Source organism: Panthera tigris, chromosome B4 (genome assembly GCF_018350195.1).
Source record: "Panthera tigris isolate Pti1 chromosome B4, P.tigris_Pti1_mat1.1, whole genome shotgun sequence".
In the NCBI taxonomy this organism is placed as follows: domain Eukaryota; kingdom Metazoa; phylum Chordata; class Mammalia; order Carnivora; family Felidae; genus Panthera; species Panthera tigris.
In genome coordinates, this window is record NC_056666.1 from 97,269,244 (window position 1) to 97,289,044 (window position 19,801).

The 19,801-nt window shown below is 34.4% G+C and overlaps 1 pseudogene; it reads right to left on the reverse strand.

The window, feature by feature from the left end:
* Positions 1 to 263: 263 nt before the first annotated feature.
* On the reverse strand, positions 264 to 4,619 carry LOC102962947 (annotated as a pseudogene).
* Between the last annotated feature and the right edge of the window lie 15,182 nt (positions 4,620 to 19,801).

Sequence of the window (19,801 nt, forward strand, 5' to 3'; positions counted from 1 at the left end):
ACAAAAATAACAGAAAGAAACATGGCATCTTCACTGCTAAGCAACAACCTAAGAATAGGAAATTGTTAAAATGATATTTTTTTCTATATAACATATACATGAAATGTGTACAGCGAAATCCCCTAAAATAGCTATAATGTATAATATGTAAATATTATAGGTGGAAATTATTTTAGAATAATAGGGGACTCTATTCCAATTTCTCTTGTTATTGTTGTTATTGTCCAAGGTTTACTGAAGATATTACCGCGCAGCTGAAAGATTCAAACGACTCCATGGAGGGTTTTGAAAGTCATCCCAACTGGAGGCTGAGTGACCTGCAGTTTGGACAGAATGGCAAAGCCCGAGGGTTTCAACATTTCCTTAGTGTCAGGATCTACTTCAGTGATCTCCTGATCCAGGGCCGAGACCTCAGGACCATAATTATCTCTCCTTTCCCGCTCCTTCCTCCTGCAGCTTGACTGAGATACCTCTCACGGGGCCTCTCTGCAACGGCCTCATCAGGTGTGTGACACAGCCTGCGCTCTTGCTGAGAAGCTTCTCGCCGGGTGGAAATAATGGCGATCTCCTCACACGTGTGCTTGTTGGCGCGGCAGTTATTGCCCGGGAGTGTGCAGTACCTCTCTCTCAGTGATGACCGGGCCACCTTCTTCACAGTTTTAGAGCAAACGCAGCCACGTTGGCAGGGCCTCGTAAAAGGAAAGTGGTTACGAGGGATTTGGAATAGATGGTAAAATACTGAAATGTTTTAAAAGTCACGAAAGGGTCAGCACAAGCATGTTTCACTTCATACAGACACTGGAGTAGGATGTAGTATGTTTGGACAAGAATAGAGCTGTTCCCATGCAACTGTTCTTGGCATTCTTACATGATTCTCTTCTTAATAATTGTGGAAGAAACACTTTAATTAAAAGAGTAACATGTGTGACAGCAAAAATATTATTTGAGAACTAAATCAAGGCTTTGGATTGAACCATGCTGACTGACTAAATAGTTATTAAATCATCAATAAGAATTCTAAATATACTACAACATAAAATAATGATGATAATGATAAAAATATCCAGCATGCAGCAAGCACTGCACTGAGAATTTGAGATACACTTATGTCACTTAATCTCCACAAAAAAAAAAAAAACAACTATAAAGAAAGTACCAACAATACCTCCCATACCTTTTTATTTAGATTTTTTTGTTGTTTGGAATAAAAAATGTTGAATATACAGATATAATAATATGGGAAAATCAGTGTATGGATCTAATTCTGTCTGACTTTACTATCATGTACAGGTATATATCACTTCTAAAAATATTTTAAGTTTTCTTTTTCACACAAGTAGTAAGTTATATTTTTAAAAAGTAACAAAATAATCACATAATTAAGGAGAGTAGTACCTGTGTGAGGGAGGAGGCAAGAATGGGGTACCGGGAGACACAGAGAGTTAGTATTATCTGCAGTCTTCTTCTTAAGTTTGATGGTAGTTTCATGGGTGTTTGTTCTATACTTACTGCCAAAATGTGACATTTATTATTTACATATATATATGTATACACACACACATTTATTATTTACATACACACACACACACACACACACACACATATAATAAATAATAAAACCATTTCCAAAGTAGCTACAAAATTTTCTTAATTTAAAAAGCCATTTGGGGTGCCCGGGTGGCTCAGTTGGTTAAAAGTGTCCGACTTCGGCTCAGGTCATGATCTCACAGTTCATGAGTTCAAGCTCCGCATCGGGCACTGTGCTGACAGCTGGGAGCCTGAAGCCTGTTTTGGATTCTGTGTCTCCCTCTCTCTCTGCCCCTCCTCCTCTTGCACTCTGTCTCTCTCAAGAATAAAATAAACATTAAAAAGTAAATAAATAAAAATAAAAATCCATTTAGATAATATAAAGTATATTATCTTTATATTGGGCCAACTGGGCCCACCTAGAACTTTGTGTTCAAAATTCTATATATAAAGAGAGCAAATGAGATAAATAATATTCTTTTCAGAAAGCTGGCTTAGTCAGGATTATTCATGACCTTATTGGAATATATCATGTCATGATGAACAAACCCCATAGAAAGTGTATGATTTAATATATAACAGTTTTTATTCTTACTTTACACAATGCAAAAAATGCTTTGCCTATAACATCTTACTTTATGAGAATTTAGTTTTAAAATATTTATTGAATTGACAGAAAACACAACTAATGTTCCCTTCACTAGCTTTCAAATGGATTATTTTGTCATGCAGGCACACAGACACACGCATGCACACACACACTCATAAATGACAGCACTGTCTAAACAAAGGACAAAAGGAGATATTGGTGTAGAAGTGAAATGTAATTGATATATTACATCATAGTAGACTTACTCCATAACTCTTGCTAACTAGTTCTGGAGACAAATATTGTATGTAGTGAAATATACAACATTGGTCTTATAGGAAAACCCTTTTCTAAATGAAATACTCACATAAACATTCAAGTATGATAAAATATTTAGCTCTTTATCTTCAGTATCTTTTAGTGACCTTTCAAAGCTCATGACTATAAATTTTATTATATTAAATATAAATGTACATTAGAGGATAATTTCTAGAAAACAAAAAAGTCCTTACATTAGCTAGATTCATCTCAGATATTTATGTCTGTAATTTTAAACATAAAGCACACTGGTTTTTTTAGAGATCCTAAATGAAACTCATTGGTAATTACTTAAATGTGAAGTGAAGCAAACAATTTATAAATATAACTTTACTAAAGAAGTTGAAATTCCCTACTAGATAAATAAGAACTTTACAAGTTATTTTCTATGCACATCTTAGCATAATTATGAAATGCTACATGTATTCATATTAAAATAAATTTTCATAAGGTCTTCAAGAAAACAGAATAATTTAACAGTATATTGTGATTTTATGTTTATTACCATTAATTCCTTGCTACATTTATGATGCTGAAGGAAAGCAAAATTGTAATCTCAATAAAAGTACTGAACTCTGAATATCAACTTTAGATTTACGTGCTAATTGAAAAACAGAATCCCCCTTTCCATGGTTTGCACCTTCTACTGACGTGTGTCACAGGCAGGGTTTTCACAGACAACTCAGAGAACATTTAGTCAGTGATTGAAAATTTCACGTTTCATGTACTTGCATCTTGAGAATTTTCAGATTCTGAGATAGAAGACTCTTCATAATGTTTTATAATATCTCTAAAAATACTTATGTTATAAAATCATTAATCATCTGCATGTAATGAAGTCTTTTACTTTCTTTTATCCTCTTTGTATCAGAAAATTTTGTGGCCCATAATTTCTAAATTTCTAAGTAATCAATATATGTATTTAGCTTTAACTGCCATTTTCCCATTTTCAGTTTGCTTTTTCTAACTTATAAAACAGAGCTTTACACATGTCTATAATTGCAATGAAAATGTGTGTACTTTTTTTTCTCTAAGATTTTCTCTAAGATCTTCATCTTACACTTCTTTTTACACTTCATTAAGTAAAACCAACTTTTCCCATAGAATCTCACTGTTGGGTGGTATCCACAAGCTATATTTACTACCTAAATTTAATTTTGTTAATTAAAATTAAATGGAAGTTAAAATTTTCTTCAGTGCACTAGGCACATTTTAAGTGCTCAAAAAGAACACACAACTTGTGGCTACCATATTGGAAAGAACAGAAACATTTCACAGGTATGTTAAAACAACAAAAACAGGGAAAGATGCTAATAAATGTATATATGTATATGTATGTGTGTGTGCATGTGCATGTGTGTGTGTGTGTGTGTGTGTTTCTTTTGGATTCTTCTGAGGGAATTAGGATTCTGTGTATCTCTTGAAATTTTGAGACTATGCCAGCAGGAGTAAAGTAATGTCAATGTCTAGAAAGGTTGGAATTGTCATAATTAACCAAAGGCACCCATAGGGAGATTAGAGAAACAAGAGTCCTTGAAGAACCACAGACCTTTAAGTGCCAAAGTATCAAGCTGGCTCCCTACTGTCAGCACAGAGCCCAATGCGGGGATCGAACCCACAAATTGCGAGATCATGACCTGAGGAAACCAAGAGTCCGACACTTAGCCAACTGAACCACACAGGTGCTCCGGGGAATTTATTTTTTAATACATATTGGTTTTATATTCTGCCTGACAACTTCTCTCCATTGGCCACTAACATGCAAAGGAACCTTCTCTGCCCTCTTTCCCAGGAAACAAAGAAACCCAGAATTCAAGAATACAGAAGTAGAGCTCCCTCCTACAAATGGAAGGTGGAACAGAATAACATTTTATACATTTTGTTGTGCTATGAGAGAAAAAAAAAATAAGAGTAGACAGTTAATTTCTCAGATTATTCTGCCACTTGAAATTCTTAATAAATCACTCTGCCAGGTTATATAGTAATTTTTGTGTTAACCTTCCATTGCATGCATATCAGGTGTGTGCTTGGTAGACGGCAGGAAAAATGGAAGGCAAAGTGAGTCTTGTTCAATGAAATACATATTAACAGACATCCCCATGCGCAGGGAATGAATAAATTAAATGAGGCATTCATAAAAGATTATAAGCAGTGAGACCTTACTCAGAGCTAATACCTTATCCATAGTCGCACAAAATAGGTCCTCAATTTTATATTTACATTAGCACACCCATTTGTGGTTCTGTGTTCTCAGAATGTAACCTTCTACATACATTAAAGGAATTTTTTTCCTCTGTAATTTTTGTAGTGTTTGTTCTTCATAACTCTCACCCCCTTTCACTCATGTATTACAGGAAAGTCCTAGTACATCAATGGGTTAACTGAGCTATATTACAATATGTTAAATCAATCTTTTTCTTTTTCTTTTTAATTTTGACGACAATAGACAACAAGTCTATTCACATTGTAAAACAATGATGAAGCTGCCAGAGTTCCACCCCAAACCTGTTGTGGACTCCACCTACTTGTTCAGAGGGTAGCCAAAGTAGCATTTCAACTTTACTTCCCACCAATTCAGCCATATAGGCAGAACGGAGAACTTTGGAGGGAGAAAATGAATCTGTTAGGTGCTGAGGTGTGTGGCTCACCAAAAATAACTGAGTGGAGCTCATTTTCAGAGAGATGGGATTTTTACCAAAGAGAGAGCTGTCATTGATCATTTCTGGTTAGATGTCTCAAAAGCTGCAGAAACTCTTAGGCCCACCCCAGAAACGCACTGGTAGGGGAATATGCTTGAGAAATTGACATTTGCCCTCAGTAGTTTGGTAATATACATCCACTCAGAGCTTCATGCCTGCTTCCTTTCTGAGGAATTTTGAAGGCCGGTGGTTTACTGAATGAAGCACAACCAGTATGGTGAGGAGAGAGGAGAACGAAGTAGGCCCAGGTGTACAAGTTTCTATGACTTAACCTAGTGGCACTGTCAAGCTGTGATATGGATGGTGGAGTATGTATACCTTAAGGAGGTTAGTGCTTCGAAAATGATGCCAGTTGAAACAGAATGCTGATGGACAAGTATTAGCATTCATCCTTTGCCTACACAAAAGGATCTCCTCAGACTGGTGAGGCCTCCCATGAAATCATTTTACAATACAGTATAAATTCTAAGACACAACAAAACAGCAAGAATCTACCACATTCCACACACTTTAGGAAATCTAACTTAGGAAATGTTTTTCTAGATTATTTGGTATAGAAGAGCTTGAACAATTTTTTCAAATAAAAATTCGTTTCATATTAAAATAACAAAACATCATGATTATAAATGTAAGCATTAAATCAGTGACTTTAAGGACTATTTCCTGAACATACAACTAGCTTTCCCCCCCCCATTTTCTCACTGATTTTAAGGCTGTGCATACACATAGTAGAGAATACAAAAATTATATCCCAATAAGCAGGCAAAAAGGGATTGTCATTCAAAATGCTTAAAATTTTGGAAATAAGCATGGAAGTTCTTTGGTTTAAATTCAGTTATCTAGATTATTGACTATATTGTCCAATTCACACTTTAATGTTTAAAGCATACTCCCAGTTTTCTTTTTAATTAAATTTTATATTTTTTCTCGATTAGCAATTCTGATAATGTGTAAGTTTAAAGTTCCTTAACATTTATAATGCTATTTCTGTAGTTTTTAATTTTAGTTAAATCTTCATTATCAAATTAAACACCTATTTTATAAAATAAATAATTTAATTTTTATTGTTCTTAGTGTTTAGGAACCGTGCATGTTTTAAACATCTTGAAAAATGTGGAAACTGTGGGGTTTTTTCTAAGTTATTCAATACCTACATAGTTTATCATCTGGTGTTTATATGTAATACATAAACTCCCTGAATTAAACACAATTTACAGCTATTTAAAGAGTATTAGCAAGAGACAATATACATATAAGAAGAAGCAACAACAGACCCAGAGAACATTAGTTTATCGATAGCTGAAGTTTTCAGGAAGCAGAAATGTCAATCCAACTTAAAATATCTTTACAGGTCTCTGTAGTATCTATAAAGCAATGGAGATTTGGTCTGTGACATTTCAGAATATTTCCAGGTTCAGCAGTCATGCACTGTGACAAGGCTTCCTGGTGTAACTAATAATACAATGGCTGTGGTTGGTCTCTAGCATCTGTAGGGAATCATTCCTACATTCAGATTTACTATAAGGCCTGTTGTGTTCTGAAGTATTATTTAGGAGTAACTCAATGTATATCTACTATTACTTGAAATTTTATTTTTAGAGTTCATTGAGCTAAACTACAGGAGGGGAATGGGATGCGATTTCCTAACAGAAAATCTTAGATTTGTCACTATTGTAGAATAAATTGTTTAAATTAAATGTTACTCTTGAAAAGCAATAAATAGACCAAAGTTACTTGTCAAGTCAAAAGAGTTTGAAAACGATTTTCCTAGACAAGGTTTGTTGCTGTATGTATTTATGGAAAAAATATATGGTGATTTAATGTATTGGGAAAATGAAAGCAAGGAAGAGAAGGAGTGCTGCAAGTTAACATAAGGCAGCCATGAGGGACCTCTTTATTTAGAAAGTTATATTTGAATAAAGGATTAAAGTTGATGAGGGAGCTAGCCTGTGGATATGTGACAGAGGAACATCATGGGCAGAGAGAAGAGCAAGTGCAAAGGCCCTGTGGTAAAAGCCTAATTGGCAAGCTCAACATTCAGAAGGAAGCCACTGGGGCTTTGGTGGACATCAAAGAAGTAAAGAAAAGAGGTAGAAATTTCCAGGATATTCTAAATACACTTTTTTGTGCTAAATGACATACAGTGGGGGGCATTGTAAATTTTTGAGAAGAGAAGGGATGTGATCTAAGTATGTTTTATGAAAGATCATGCAGGCTTCTATATTAAAAACATACACTAGAGGAGCATATAATGGAATCAGGGAGCTCTTTTGTTATAATCCAGACTTGGAACAAAAAAAAACAACACTGGAAGGGTAAAAAAATGTCTAATTCTATATGCTATATATTTTAAAGTTAATGTAGTTAATCCAAATGAATGGATTTGATGAGGTGTGTGAGAAAAAGAGAGAAGACAAAGAAGTCAGCTGGGTTTTTGGCCTATGCAAATAGGATAGAGCTGCCTTGCAGTGTGTGGAAGACTGAAACCAGAGCAGGTTGGGATGGGGTAACTGGTGTCAAAGGAGACCAAGCTTAAGATGTTTCTTGGATGTCTAAATGGATATTTTAAATAGACCATTGGGTAGACAAATACTGCATTCACGGTAGATGCAAATATAAAAGCCTTGAGCACACAGGCTGCATAAGATTATCATGGGAGTTAGTACAGAGCATAAAGACCAATGGGCCTTGGGTCTCTCCACCTTTAAGAGACAGAGGATATGAGGGATCAGCAAAGGGGATTGAGAAGAAATGGCCAGTGATTGAAGAGGAAAAACAACAGTGGTGGAGAGTGGCCTGGAAACCTCCTGGTGAGGGACTTACCAATTGATTCAGTCCAATAGTATTGCAATTTGATGAGAATTGAGGAATAACATTGGGTTTAGTGCCATGGGGGTATTGACAAGAAGATTTTCAGTGCTCTGGATACAGAATAATCTCATTGGAGTGGGTTTAAGGAAAAATCAGAGAATAAGGATCAGAAAACAGAAGTATTAATACTACAACATGGAAATATTGTAGAACATACAATAATTCTAAGCTCTTTACATATACAAGTTCGTTAAATCCTCATAGAAATTCCTGAGACAGGGACACTTATCTCTCTCCACTTAGGACAAAACAGTAACTTAAAATTTGCAAAGTAAGGAGTGAAAGGGTTAGACACAAATGAGGTTTATGTTATGACAGATTTCAAATATATAACCTGACCCTTATCTCACATTCTGGGAGAACAGAAAAGAGAGACTACTGAGAAAATGCCATCTGAGTGCAGTTTTGGGGGGTTTTTTTGAGTTCAGTTTTAAAGAACAAAAGTGGTTGGATATGCCAAGTATAGATAGTGATGAGACAGAAAAGAATAATAAAAAGTTTTTTATAGGCATAATTTTTGCTGCAATCTTTATTTTTTTGTTTTGCCCAATTTTCTTTAGTTCTGTTTAAATTTCCTATAGATTTCTGACTCTGTGCTGACAAAAACTTACACAGCCTGTGCTACGAAGAGTGTAAAGAAGGGGGAAAAAAGGTCAGGAAGTATTTGATTATACTAAGAAATAGAAGGCTCATGGAAAATAAGCTAAAAATAAGGTTATTTAAAAAATTATGATGGATTAAAAACAGAAAATTTTAACTCTCCTATGTCAAATATTTATTAAATTACTTGTTTTCTGTATTTAATATTTTAAAAATTTAATATTAACACTGGTACAACCATGACCCTGAAATAAGTAAAAGATCTATAAAAGTATATGTCCTGGAGTTTCACATTCACATGCAGCATATATCATACTGCAAATATGTAGAACAACTTTGTGTCTAGGAATTTACATATCAATTTTTTTAATGTTTATTTATTTTTGAGAGACAGAGAGACACAGAGTGTGAGCAGGGGAGGGGGCAAAGAAAGGGGGAGACACAAAATCGAAAGCAGGCTCCAGGCTCCAAGCTGTCAGCACAGAGCCCGATGCGGGGCTTGAACTCACAAACTGTGACATCATGACCTGAGCCGAAATCAGTAGCCTAACCAACTGAGCCACCCAGGCACCCCATAATCATCAAATTTTATTTTGAAGAATAATACATTTTAAAGCTAATCTATTTGTTAAAACTACACTCTGTTGACCAAACTGAAGCTCCTTTGGTAAATTTTTACATCTTCTAAGTACATGAGTAGTTTAAGAATTCTCTTTAATTATACAGTTCCTTTATTGTTAATTAGCAGTGACTTGCCACTCATGCCTTATAATCATGTTTTTAAATGACCATTCTCTTTATATTGAGAAAATTTAAATTGGAAATATTTGTTTCCTTCTTATTTTGTTAATTTTCCTATGTGTCTGCATTTTTCCTTACAGGATATTGCATAAACATCAGATCTAATACTTAAGAAATCCTACTTTAAAATGAACAATTTATTTTGAATGTCAGACAGTTACAACTGAATTCTTAAAGATAAAATTTAAAGCAAGATTTCATTTATTTCTACTAGGATAATTTAAAATTATTGGGTTGCACCTGGAAGTAATGATTGTCCATTTGATGGGAGATAGTTAAATGATACATAAACTGAAAGCCTCACTCAGTTTGGTCTAAACTAGCTGTCCTGCTGAGTCACCCAGTGCTCCACTTGGGACACCTGCTCCTCTCACAGGGAGGAGCTTATGTGTCATAGGGAGGAGTTTACATATGTAACCAGTTCTTGCTGGTTTTTGAAGCACTTAATCATTTCTCTCCTATGCCTCCTTGTTCAAATCCTCATTACCCGAAAGGCCCAATTCTACAGTCATCTCCTGCCTCAGATATCCCTGATATTTTGCTCTCAAAAAATTTTCCAATTTCCTATACCAAATTGAACTTTATTTGTACGTCATCTCTCAGGGGACATACTACTTTCTACATTTTATTTTAGTTATTTATGTGCATGCCTTTGCTGCTTTTAACTTCATGTTTTACTGGTGTCATTTTTCACTGTCCGTTCCATTACACCATGGTTTCCAAATCAGGATTTATTTCAACCCATCTCCTGGTCACTTAAATTACATCTTGATTAAATTTTCAGTGAAGAGTCATGGAGGTGATTTTTTTCAAAGCCCTTGAATATCTAGAATATCCTTTTTGTTGACATCACATATGAAAGGAAAACCATAGAAAAGCTAATAATATCTATCTCTTAGCATATTTTAGTGAAAATTCATAATTAATCCTTGTATCCTAAATAGTGACCAATACACCAACTATGTCTTTTATTTTGTACAGCCAACTTTTAAACATGATGATTCCATTGATGAATGGCATAATTATTTCCCATCTAGGATATATTTCTGAGCTCTTCACTTATGTGTCCAAATGCCCATGTAACAGCTTTCCGTGTAATACCTGTCACAAGACGTTTCACCAACACTACTCTTTCATGACCTTCCTGTCCTGGCTAGTGGCACCATCTCCACACAGTCTCTCTAGATATAAACATGGAAGCCAGTTTGGACATTCCTCTCCTCTATCGTAGTTCAAAAATACATTTTAAATATAACAAAGATAGGGCGCCTGGGTGGCGCAGTCGGTTAAGCGTCCGACTTCAGCCAGGTCACGATCTCGCGGTCCGTGAGTTCGAGCCCCGCGTCAGGCTCTGGGCTGATGGCTCGGAGCCTGGAGCCTGTTTCCGATTCTGTGTCTCCCTCTCTCTCTGCCCCTCCCCCGTTCATGCTCTGTCTCTCTCTGTCCCAAAAATAAATAAAAAACGTTGAAAAAAAAATTAAAAATAAATAAATAAATAAATATAACAAATATATACATTTATCCTTTGTTGTTTTTACTGCAATAATCTTTTAACCAGCCTCTTTAATTCTTTTCCTATAAAGATTTAAAATGTTCTTGAAGAGTCTTTTAGAAACAGTTTTAGGTGATGTAACTTACCTGCATAAAACTCTTAATAGCTTTTCATTGTATTTTAAAGTCATGTTTTAAGTTACCTTAAGGTATGAATATTACTGTACTACCTTAATGTTTAAGAAATATCCCATTATTTATAAAAATAAAATGGAAATAAATGTGACTATTAACACCACCACTAAAAGCACTCTTTTTTCCTCTTCTCTCAGTATGCTCAGGCCTTTGTAAAGCAAATGCTAGGAGGAGAGATGTGGTGAAGGCATAGTTTGCTTTAGGCCCTAAAATTTAAATATTGAAACTTTGAACAAAAAAAAAGTGTAACTAAGGAGATCACAAGCCTAAACATCTTTTTTGGAAATTGCAAAAGTGGGGCAATGCTAATATTAAAAGTAATCCTAATCCTTTCTTGTTATATTATAGCCATTAAAACTTATACACACATACAAACTTTAACATATTCAAAAATATTTATATAAGTAAAATATGAAATCTTTCATGGAGTACTAACATCTTTTCATTACTTATTATTCTCCTCTTACTTTCTATGCTTCAAGCACATTGACCTTCTTTTATTTCTTAAAGTACACCAAAGTGTTTAATACAAATAGGACTAAAGCTCTTTTATCTGTCACCATGAATGAAAGTGATCTTAGCAAAAGCCAGTGTTTTCCAGTTTATATTCAAAAATGTATAAATGACAAGCCTTATTAAAGTAAATAATTGGATTCATTCCACTAACTTAAGCATAAAGTACTCCACAATTATTTTTATTAAATATAGGAAATGCATCAAATACAAAGAAATCGTTCCCTAAATTCACACTTTATTCATTAGAAAACCTGAATAAGTAGAAATAGGAAATGTTGTAAAAGAGGTATTTTCAAATGTTGATTAAATACTTTAATCTATATATTTGCATGCTTACATTAAAAAAAAGAGAACATTTTGAAAATAATACAGTTGTTATTATAAATTGAGACCCTACGGGGCATGCAGGTGACTCTTGGTTAAGCATCAGACTCTGGATTTTGACTCAGGTCATGATTTTGTGGCACCCAAGGAATTTAACCAAAATCCCCTACCCCTGGACAAGCAGAGCAAGACTAACTCCATTTTGTGCTACACCCACCATCTCATGTATAACCCCCACATGACCTGCTTATTGCTTAAGACACTCCCCCACCTTAGTCAAGCCGCTGAGCACACCCTTACTGGAAACCAGCTCAAATAGGAATGCAGAAGCCCTAACCGCCAAAGAATGTAAGCCCCGCCTTTTGCCCCCCAAACTTGCGCGCCAATTCTGACCAGAGTGATAGGCTAGTTCAAACTGTTACTATAGGGTAAATTGTAATTCAATTGGCCACCTGCGTGTGGACTGGCATGACTATGCAACTTTCTGTGTGTGTTACAATCTCATTGGCCACCGGCCCCTATAAAACTGCTACACCTTTTAACCTAGGGGTCCAAGTCCCTGCTCCGCTGTGTCGGGTATACTTGGGCCCAAGCTCGAGCTTGCAAATAAACCCTCGTGTGTTTGCATCGGTATCGGCTCCTTGGTGGTCTCTCGGATTCGAAATCGGGGGCATTACAATTTCAGTTCCTGGGATCAGCCCTGTCCATGCTGACAACAATGAGCCTGCTTGGGATTCTCTCTCTCCCTCTCTCTCTGCCCCTCCCCCACTTGCACACATGTTCTTTCTCTCTCTCAAAATAAATAAACTTTAAAAAAATAAAATAAACTGGGGTGCCTGGGTGGCTCACATAGTTAAGCCTAGAAATTCGGCTCAGGTCATGATCTCACAGTTCCTGAGTTTGAGCCCCCATTTGACTCTGTGCTAACAGCTCAGAGCCTGGAGCCTGCTTCAGATTTGGTCTCCCTCACTCTCTGCCCCTCCTTCACTTGTGCACATGCACACGTATGCTCTCTCTCTCCAAGATAAATAAACATTAAAAAATAAGAAAATAAAATAAAATAAAATAAAATAAAATAAATAAAATAAGGCCCTAATCTAAAATCAAAGATACTTGTTTTTAAGACTGCTAATCTTTAAAAAAAACTCAGATTTAATAATTAGCATCCACCTTTTCAGACATAAAGTTGTTTAAAACTTCTACAGAGTACTGAAGAATGAGTTTATTCTGCCATGGCACCATTAGTAAATGAACTACATCCTTACCATATACTATTCATTATAATCTTTGAACAAAGAACTGAAGGAAGAATGGGAGTGAGTCATGTCAAAAATTGTGGGAGGATAATTGGATGGGGGAAAAAAGTGTTCTGATTTGGACATGTAAAATTTGTGATGTTTTTTATATTCGAAGTTTTTATGACTATATACCGGAGTAAAAGTTGGTTTGTATTTATTATATCATTTAATTTTCATAACAATCCCATAAATTTAGAATTATTATTGTTCTCGATTTTTAGAGGAAGAAGCTAGGGTACAGAGAAGTAATTCTTCAAAGTCATGCATCCAGCATATAGCAAAGAGGCCTAAGGACTTAGGTCTGTGGTCCTCTAAACCCAGGTGTTAATCTGAGCAGTATATTCTCTTTAACTGCATTGTATTCAAATACTCAAATCTAAAAGACAATGATGCATTTTTAGGTGTGTGTAAAAACTGAAGAAACTCTTTGTTATTCTAATCAGGATTTCCTAGAAAGCTTATCAAATGCACACAGAAATAGTTTTGTACTCCTGAAAAATTTTAAACTGCTTAAGAGTTGAAAATTTCAAAGTAGAGCATTAAAACACTTTTCCCCACCATTTTACAAATGAGCTGACTTTTCCTAGCATATTTGCCCCCAAATAATTATTGTCATAAAATTGTAGCATATACAAAGTTATGTATGGCTTGGTCTTCTTATGCAATAACTCCAGTGCTAAATAAATGTAACCATAGTCTAATACACTATGACTTTATAAGCACTGGAATAAATTTTTGCAAAATACACCATATGTTTATATTGCCAAAGGCAAAGCTCTCTGATAGAAATAGTGAAGCCAAAGGGGATGGATGGCAGGGATAATTGCAGACTGATTTCTCAACTAACATTGAGTAATTTTAAAAAGATAATTGATACAAAACTGCATTAAACAAAAAAGGATTTGACTATTTTAACTAATTTTGTTGCTGAAGAGAAATCACAGGGTTTGGCCCTTCAAATGAAGTTAAACAGACCAATACTGAATAACTGTCAGTCCCGTTTATTGCAATTTGTCTACAGTGCACATTTTTGTGGAAAGAGCCCAAAGATAGTTGCCTGATGTTAACACAATTTCTGCTGTACTGAGTTCTGGTTTATGCGTTTACTTTAATTTAAATGGTTGGCATAGGTGCTGCCAAAAATTGTTCTATTTTATACACAAAATGCAGTTATTAGACTTCTAATGCCATGAAATATGAACACTGAAAGGAGAGGGAAGTTATTTTTTATATAAGGACATATTCCTCCATCATGCAAAATTGGTTTCAATATAAGAACAGGGGATTCTGGGAAAAAGAGACAGTAGCATCATATTTAATCTCTTCAAACATCCTTATAAAAGCAGATGGAACAATTAAATAGTAAAGCAAAATGGATGGACTGCATTTACGACAAAATTATGTTACAAGATATTTCTGCAAACCCAAAATACAATGAGAGGGGAGAAAACATGATAGCCATAAGCCCCGTGTTGTCTGTCTTTGTACCAGTGGAGCATAGGACAAATCAGATGTCTTAAGATTTGAGGACAGGCTATTCACCAGGGGCCAATTTGAAAACAGCTAAAACTAGGAGGTGTTTTGCCTAATCCACAAGTAGTCCATGCAAAGGTCTGTACGAAGGTCTGAAGCAGATAGAGTACAGCCCCTCTTAATTCTTGAAACTGAATAAGCATGGTTCCCTTCCTTGGAATTTGTCTCTTACAGTTTCACACTAAGAGAGGAAAAAAACAAAACAAAACAAAACTTACTAAGATTTGAATTACTGAATTAAAACTTATCAGGACAATGGGAATATACATGAAAAAAAGAAAAAGTCTAGATAAAAGAGGGAGAGGGGAACTGAATCAGAAGAATCTCATAGTTTTAAATATTAATTGAAAAAAAACAGATGTGAGAGCTCTGTGAAGTTAGAAAACCTATTCTGAAACAAGCTTACTTCCAAAAATTCAGAAAACTTGTAAAAATTCAGATTTTCATATGAAAATCAGCCTTGGATGTATAACTATCTATATAGAACTAAGATTAAATGAAGAAAGAATATAGAATATGATTGTTAATCAGACAACAAAGAGAAATAAAAGGCATCCAAATAGGCAAGGAAGAAGTCAAACCTCCATTATTTACAGATGACATCATACTCTATGTAGAAATCCCAAAAGACTCCACCGAAACATAACTAGAACTAATACATGAATTCAGCAAAGTGGCAGGATATAAAACCAATGTGCAGGTATCTGTTGCATTTCTATACACCAATAATGAAGAACAAGAAAAAGAAATCAAGGAATCGATCCCATTTGCAATTGCACCAAAAACAATAAGATACCTAAGAATAAATGTAACTACAGAGGTAAAAGATCTGTACTCTGAAAATCATAGGACACTTATGAAAGGAATTTAAAAGGATGCAAAGAAATGGAAAAGCATTCCATGCCCATGGATTGGAAGAACAAACATTGTTAGAATGTCTATACTACCAAAGCAATCTACACATTTAATGCAATCCCTATCAAAATACCGCCAACATTTTTCACAGAACTAGAATAAACAATACTAAAAATACGTATGGAACTACAAAAGACCCAGAATAGCCAAAGCAATTCTGAAAAAGAAAAACAAAACTGGAGGTATTACGATTCCGGACTTCAAGCTATATCATAAATATAGCTGTAGTCATCAAAACATACGGTACTGGCACAAGAGCAGACACATAGATCAATGGAACAGAACAGAGAACCCAGAAATGAACCCATCACTATAAGGTCAACTAATCTTTCACAAAGCAGGAAAGAATATCCAATGGAAAAAAGATAGTCTCTTCAATAAATGGTGTTGGGAAAACTGTATGGCAACCTGCAGAAGAATGAAACTGGACCACTTTCTTACACCATACACACAAATAAATTCACAATGGATGGAAGACCTAAATGCGAGACAGGAAACCATCAAAATCCTAAAGGAGAACACATGTAGCAGCCTCTTTGACCTGTCTGTGGCAACTTCTTACTAGACACCTCATCAGAGACAAGGGAAACAAAAGCAAAAATGGACTGTTGTGACTTCATCAAAATAAAAAGCTTCTGCAAAGCAAACAATCAACAAAACTGAAAGACAACCTATAGAATGGGAGAAGATATTTGCACATGAAATATCTGATAAAGGATATGTCCAAAATTTAAAGAACTTATCAAACTCAATACTCAAAAACAAAAACAAATAACCCAGTGAAGAAGTGGGCAGAATACATGAATAGATTTTTTTCCAAAGATGTCCAGATAGCTAACAGACACATGTAAAGATGCTCTACATCACTCATCATCAGGGGAATACAAATCAAAACCATGATGAGATACCACCTCACACCTGTCAGAATGGCTAAAAGCAACAACATAAGAAACAACAGAAGATGTTGGTGAGGATGTGGAAAAAGGGGAAACCTCTTACACTATTGATGGGAATGCAAACTGGTGCAGCCACTCTGGAGAACAGTATAGAGGTTCCTCAAAAAATGAAAACTGAAACTACCCTACAATCCAGCAATTGCATTATTAGGTATTTACACAAAAGAGACAAAAACAGATTTGAAGGGGTAGAGGCACCACAATATTTATAGCAGCATTATCAACAATAGACAAACTATGGAGAGAGCCCAAATGTTCATCGACTGATGAATGGATAAAGAAGATGTGGTGTGTGTGGGTGTATGTGTGTGTCTACATAAACACAATGGAATATTACTCAGCCATCAAAAAGAATGAAATCTTGCCATTTGCAATGTTGTGGATAGAACCAGAATGCATTATACTAAGCAAAATAAGTCAATCAGAGAAATACAAACACCAAATGATTTCACTCGGATGTGGAATTCAAGAAGCAAAACAGATGAATATATCAGGCAGAGAGAAGAGGAGAGAGGGAAACAAACAACAAGAGACTCTTGACCATAGAGAACAAATTGAGGGTTTATGGAAGGAGGAAGGTGGGAAATGGGTTAGATGGGTGATGGATATTAAAGAGGCCACTAATTGTGATGAGTACTGGGTGTTATATGTAAAGGATGAATCACTGAATTCCATCTCTGAAACTAATATTGCATTATATGTTAACTAGCTAAAATTTAAATTAAAAATTTGAAAAGAATATATTTGTTATATGCTAGGACAAAGTAGATATAGTAAAGTTAGAACTGAGGACAAATAATAATGTGCTTGCAAATCTTTCAATTTTGGGAGTATTTGCATTGTTACAAGGAAACTAACCTGGGTGTGACATGGGATAAGTCAAATGAATAGGTAATTTTATCACCTGCTTTTCTAACTGAATACAGAATTCTGAAGGTGAAAGAAAAGAAGTATACACATAAAGTAAAAGAGGTTAAATAGTCCTGCAGGCCTCAAGTTGAATTGGAAATCAGAATGAACTCATTAGGCATTTGATCCATCTATTGATCATTTAGTTGTTCTATTAGTGTTTACTTTCTTCTAAGTTGCAGCCACAAAATTATATTTAAAAAATCAGGTAAAAAGAACACTGCCAGAATTCAGATTATAAACTGAAAAGATATTTTCCCACTAAAGACAATGAGAGCTTCTTGGAGAAATGACTGATTCCAGGTCTGAGGCTGGAAATGCACAAAATGAACCTGGAATAACTTGTCACTGCAAAGACCGTTAAGATCACATTAGAATGAGATACGATTCAATGTGAAGACGGCTATAACTAGACAGAATAATTTGAGTTTCAAATGGATTGAATTCATACTAAAAGACTGAAACCCATCAAATGTGCTTATACATGAGTTTCTAATGATACTTTGACAACAATCTAATAATAACTTACTTTCAGGGGATGAGGAAGAACAAATTAAATATCTGAAAATACATAATATAAAAAACTGAGCATTTGTCTTGTTTTTTTCCACATAAAGTACTAATTTCATTAATACTTTATTATTAACTGATAAGTAAAATGAGAATATTAACTAATATTTTATTAATACAACAAATAAAAACACTATTAATTCTTAACAGATGAGGAAAAATAAAATTTTATATAAGTACCCCTGGCAATAACTAAAAAAGAAATGTTAAGATTCAGTTATCAATGAATTAATGGATGTAGGCATTAAGCATAAAAAGAGAGACAAATTAGAAATAACCAAAATCATGTGTGATCTTTCCAAAAAAATCTAACCTAACTCTACTTTCTTCCAAGTCGCAAAAAATATAGAGAGCAGTGGGATAATATGACTTGCAAAATGAGCATATAATCAGCAAATCTAAACATGGGAAATTTGCTATTTAAATGGCTTATGTTTTTCAACTTGATATGTTGCAAGGACAAGAAGACAGAGTTTGCACCTGTAAATTAAAAGGCTTAAGAGACACACCAAATTTTTAGAAAATAGGGTAGTATTAAACTATGTTGTCTAGAGATGCGTAATTAGATAGTGAAAAAATAATCCTAAAAAGGAAGGATTGTGTTTGTTTTTTGAGGATTGTGTTTGAGATCTGGCACATGGGAAGGGCTTTCAATCTACAGAATATCTATAATTTATAAAACATACAGTATATGTAGCATATATAAAAAATCTGTATATCTATAATTTTGTAAACAAAATGGCCTTTTATATTTAGTTGTGTCCCATGATTTTATGCATTATAACAAATGATTTTTACATCAATAAATATGTATCTAAAAGGTATTTTTAAATGTTATGTAGCAACAAATTAAATGGTTATAACACAATTATTTTACTGTAATTAAATTTATTTTTAGACAATTTATTTTTAAATATTATAAACTATGCTATAATGACCACAGCTAAAAAATTTCTATTTGCTTTTCTTTCTTCTTTTCTTTCTTTTCTTTTCTCTTTCTTTCTCTCTTTATGATTTTTGGGCTAAATGATGTGGGGAAAAAAAGGACTTGGTATGTATTAATACATTGCTCCTCCAGAAATTTTGGGCCAATTTATACTTTATGTTCTCTCCTATTTTCTCCAATTTGCCAATTGCTTAAAAAGTTTAAATTTTTCATAATTTAAAAAAAATTCATAATTCTCTTCCTGTTTACACATTTAATAGAGCCTCATTGTTAAAAAATTGAAAACAAAGTAAATTTTTCAATTAAATTTTAAAACCAGATATTTGGGATGGGTTACTGAGACACTTCTCTGAACCCTTATCATCACAGAACATTATGACTGATGTCAATCTATGGTTATCTGATGTTCTAAATGAAATGTTCCTGTTATTTGATTATTAGGGTAAAACTTGATTTTTTAAAAAATTTTATTGTGGAAGGAACACTTAACATGAGATCCATCTTCTTAACAAAATTTTAAGGGTACTAAATACTACTGTTGACTATAGGTACCAGTTAATAAACAGTTTCCTAGAGTTTAATCACCTTGCTTGACTGAAACACTATGCTGGTTGATTAGTAACCCCACTTCCTGTTTCCCCAGCCACTGGCAAATACTATTCCACTCCTGGATTCTATAAATTTGACTAAGTTAGATACTTCATATAAGTGGAACCATGCGATATTTGTCTTTCTGTGACTGT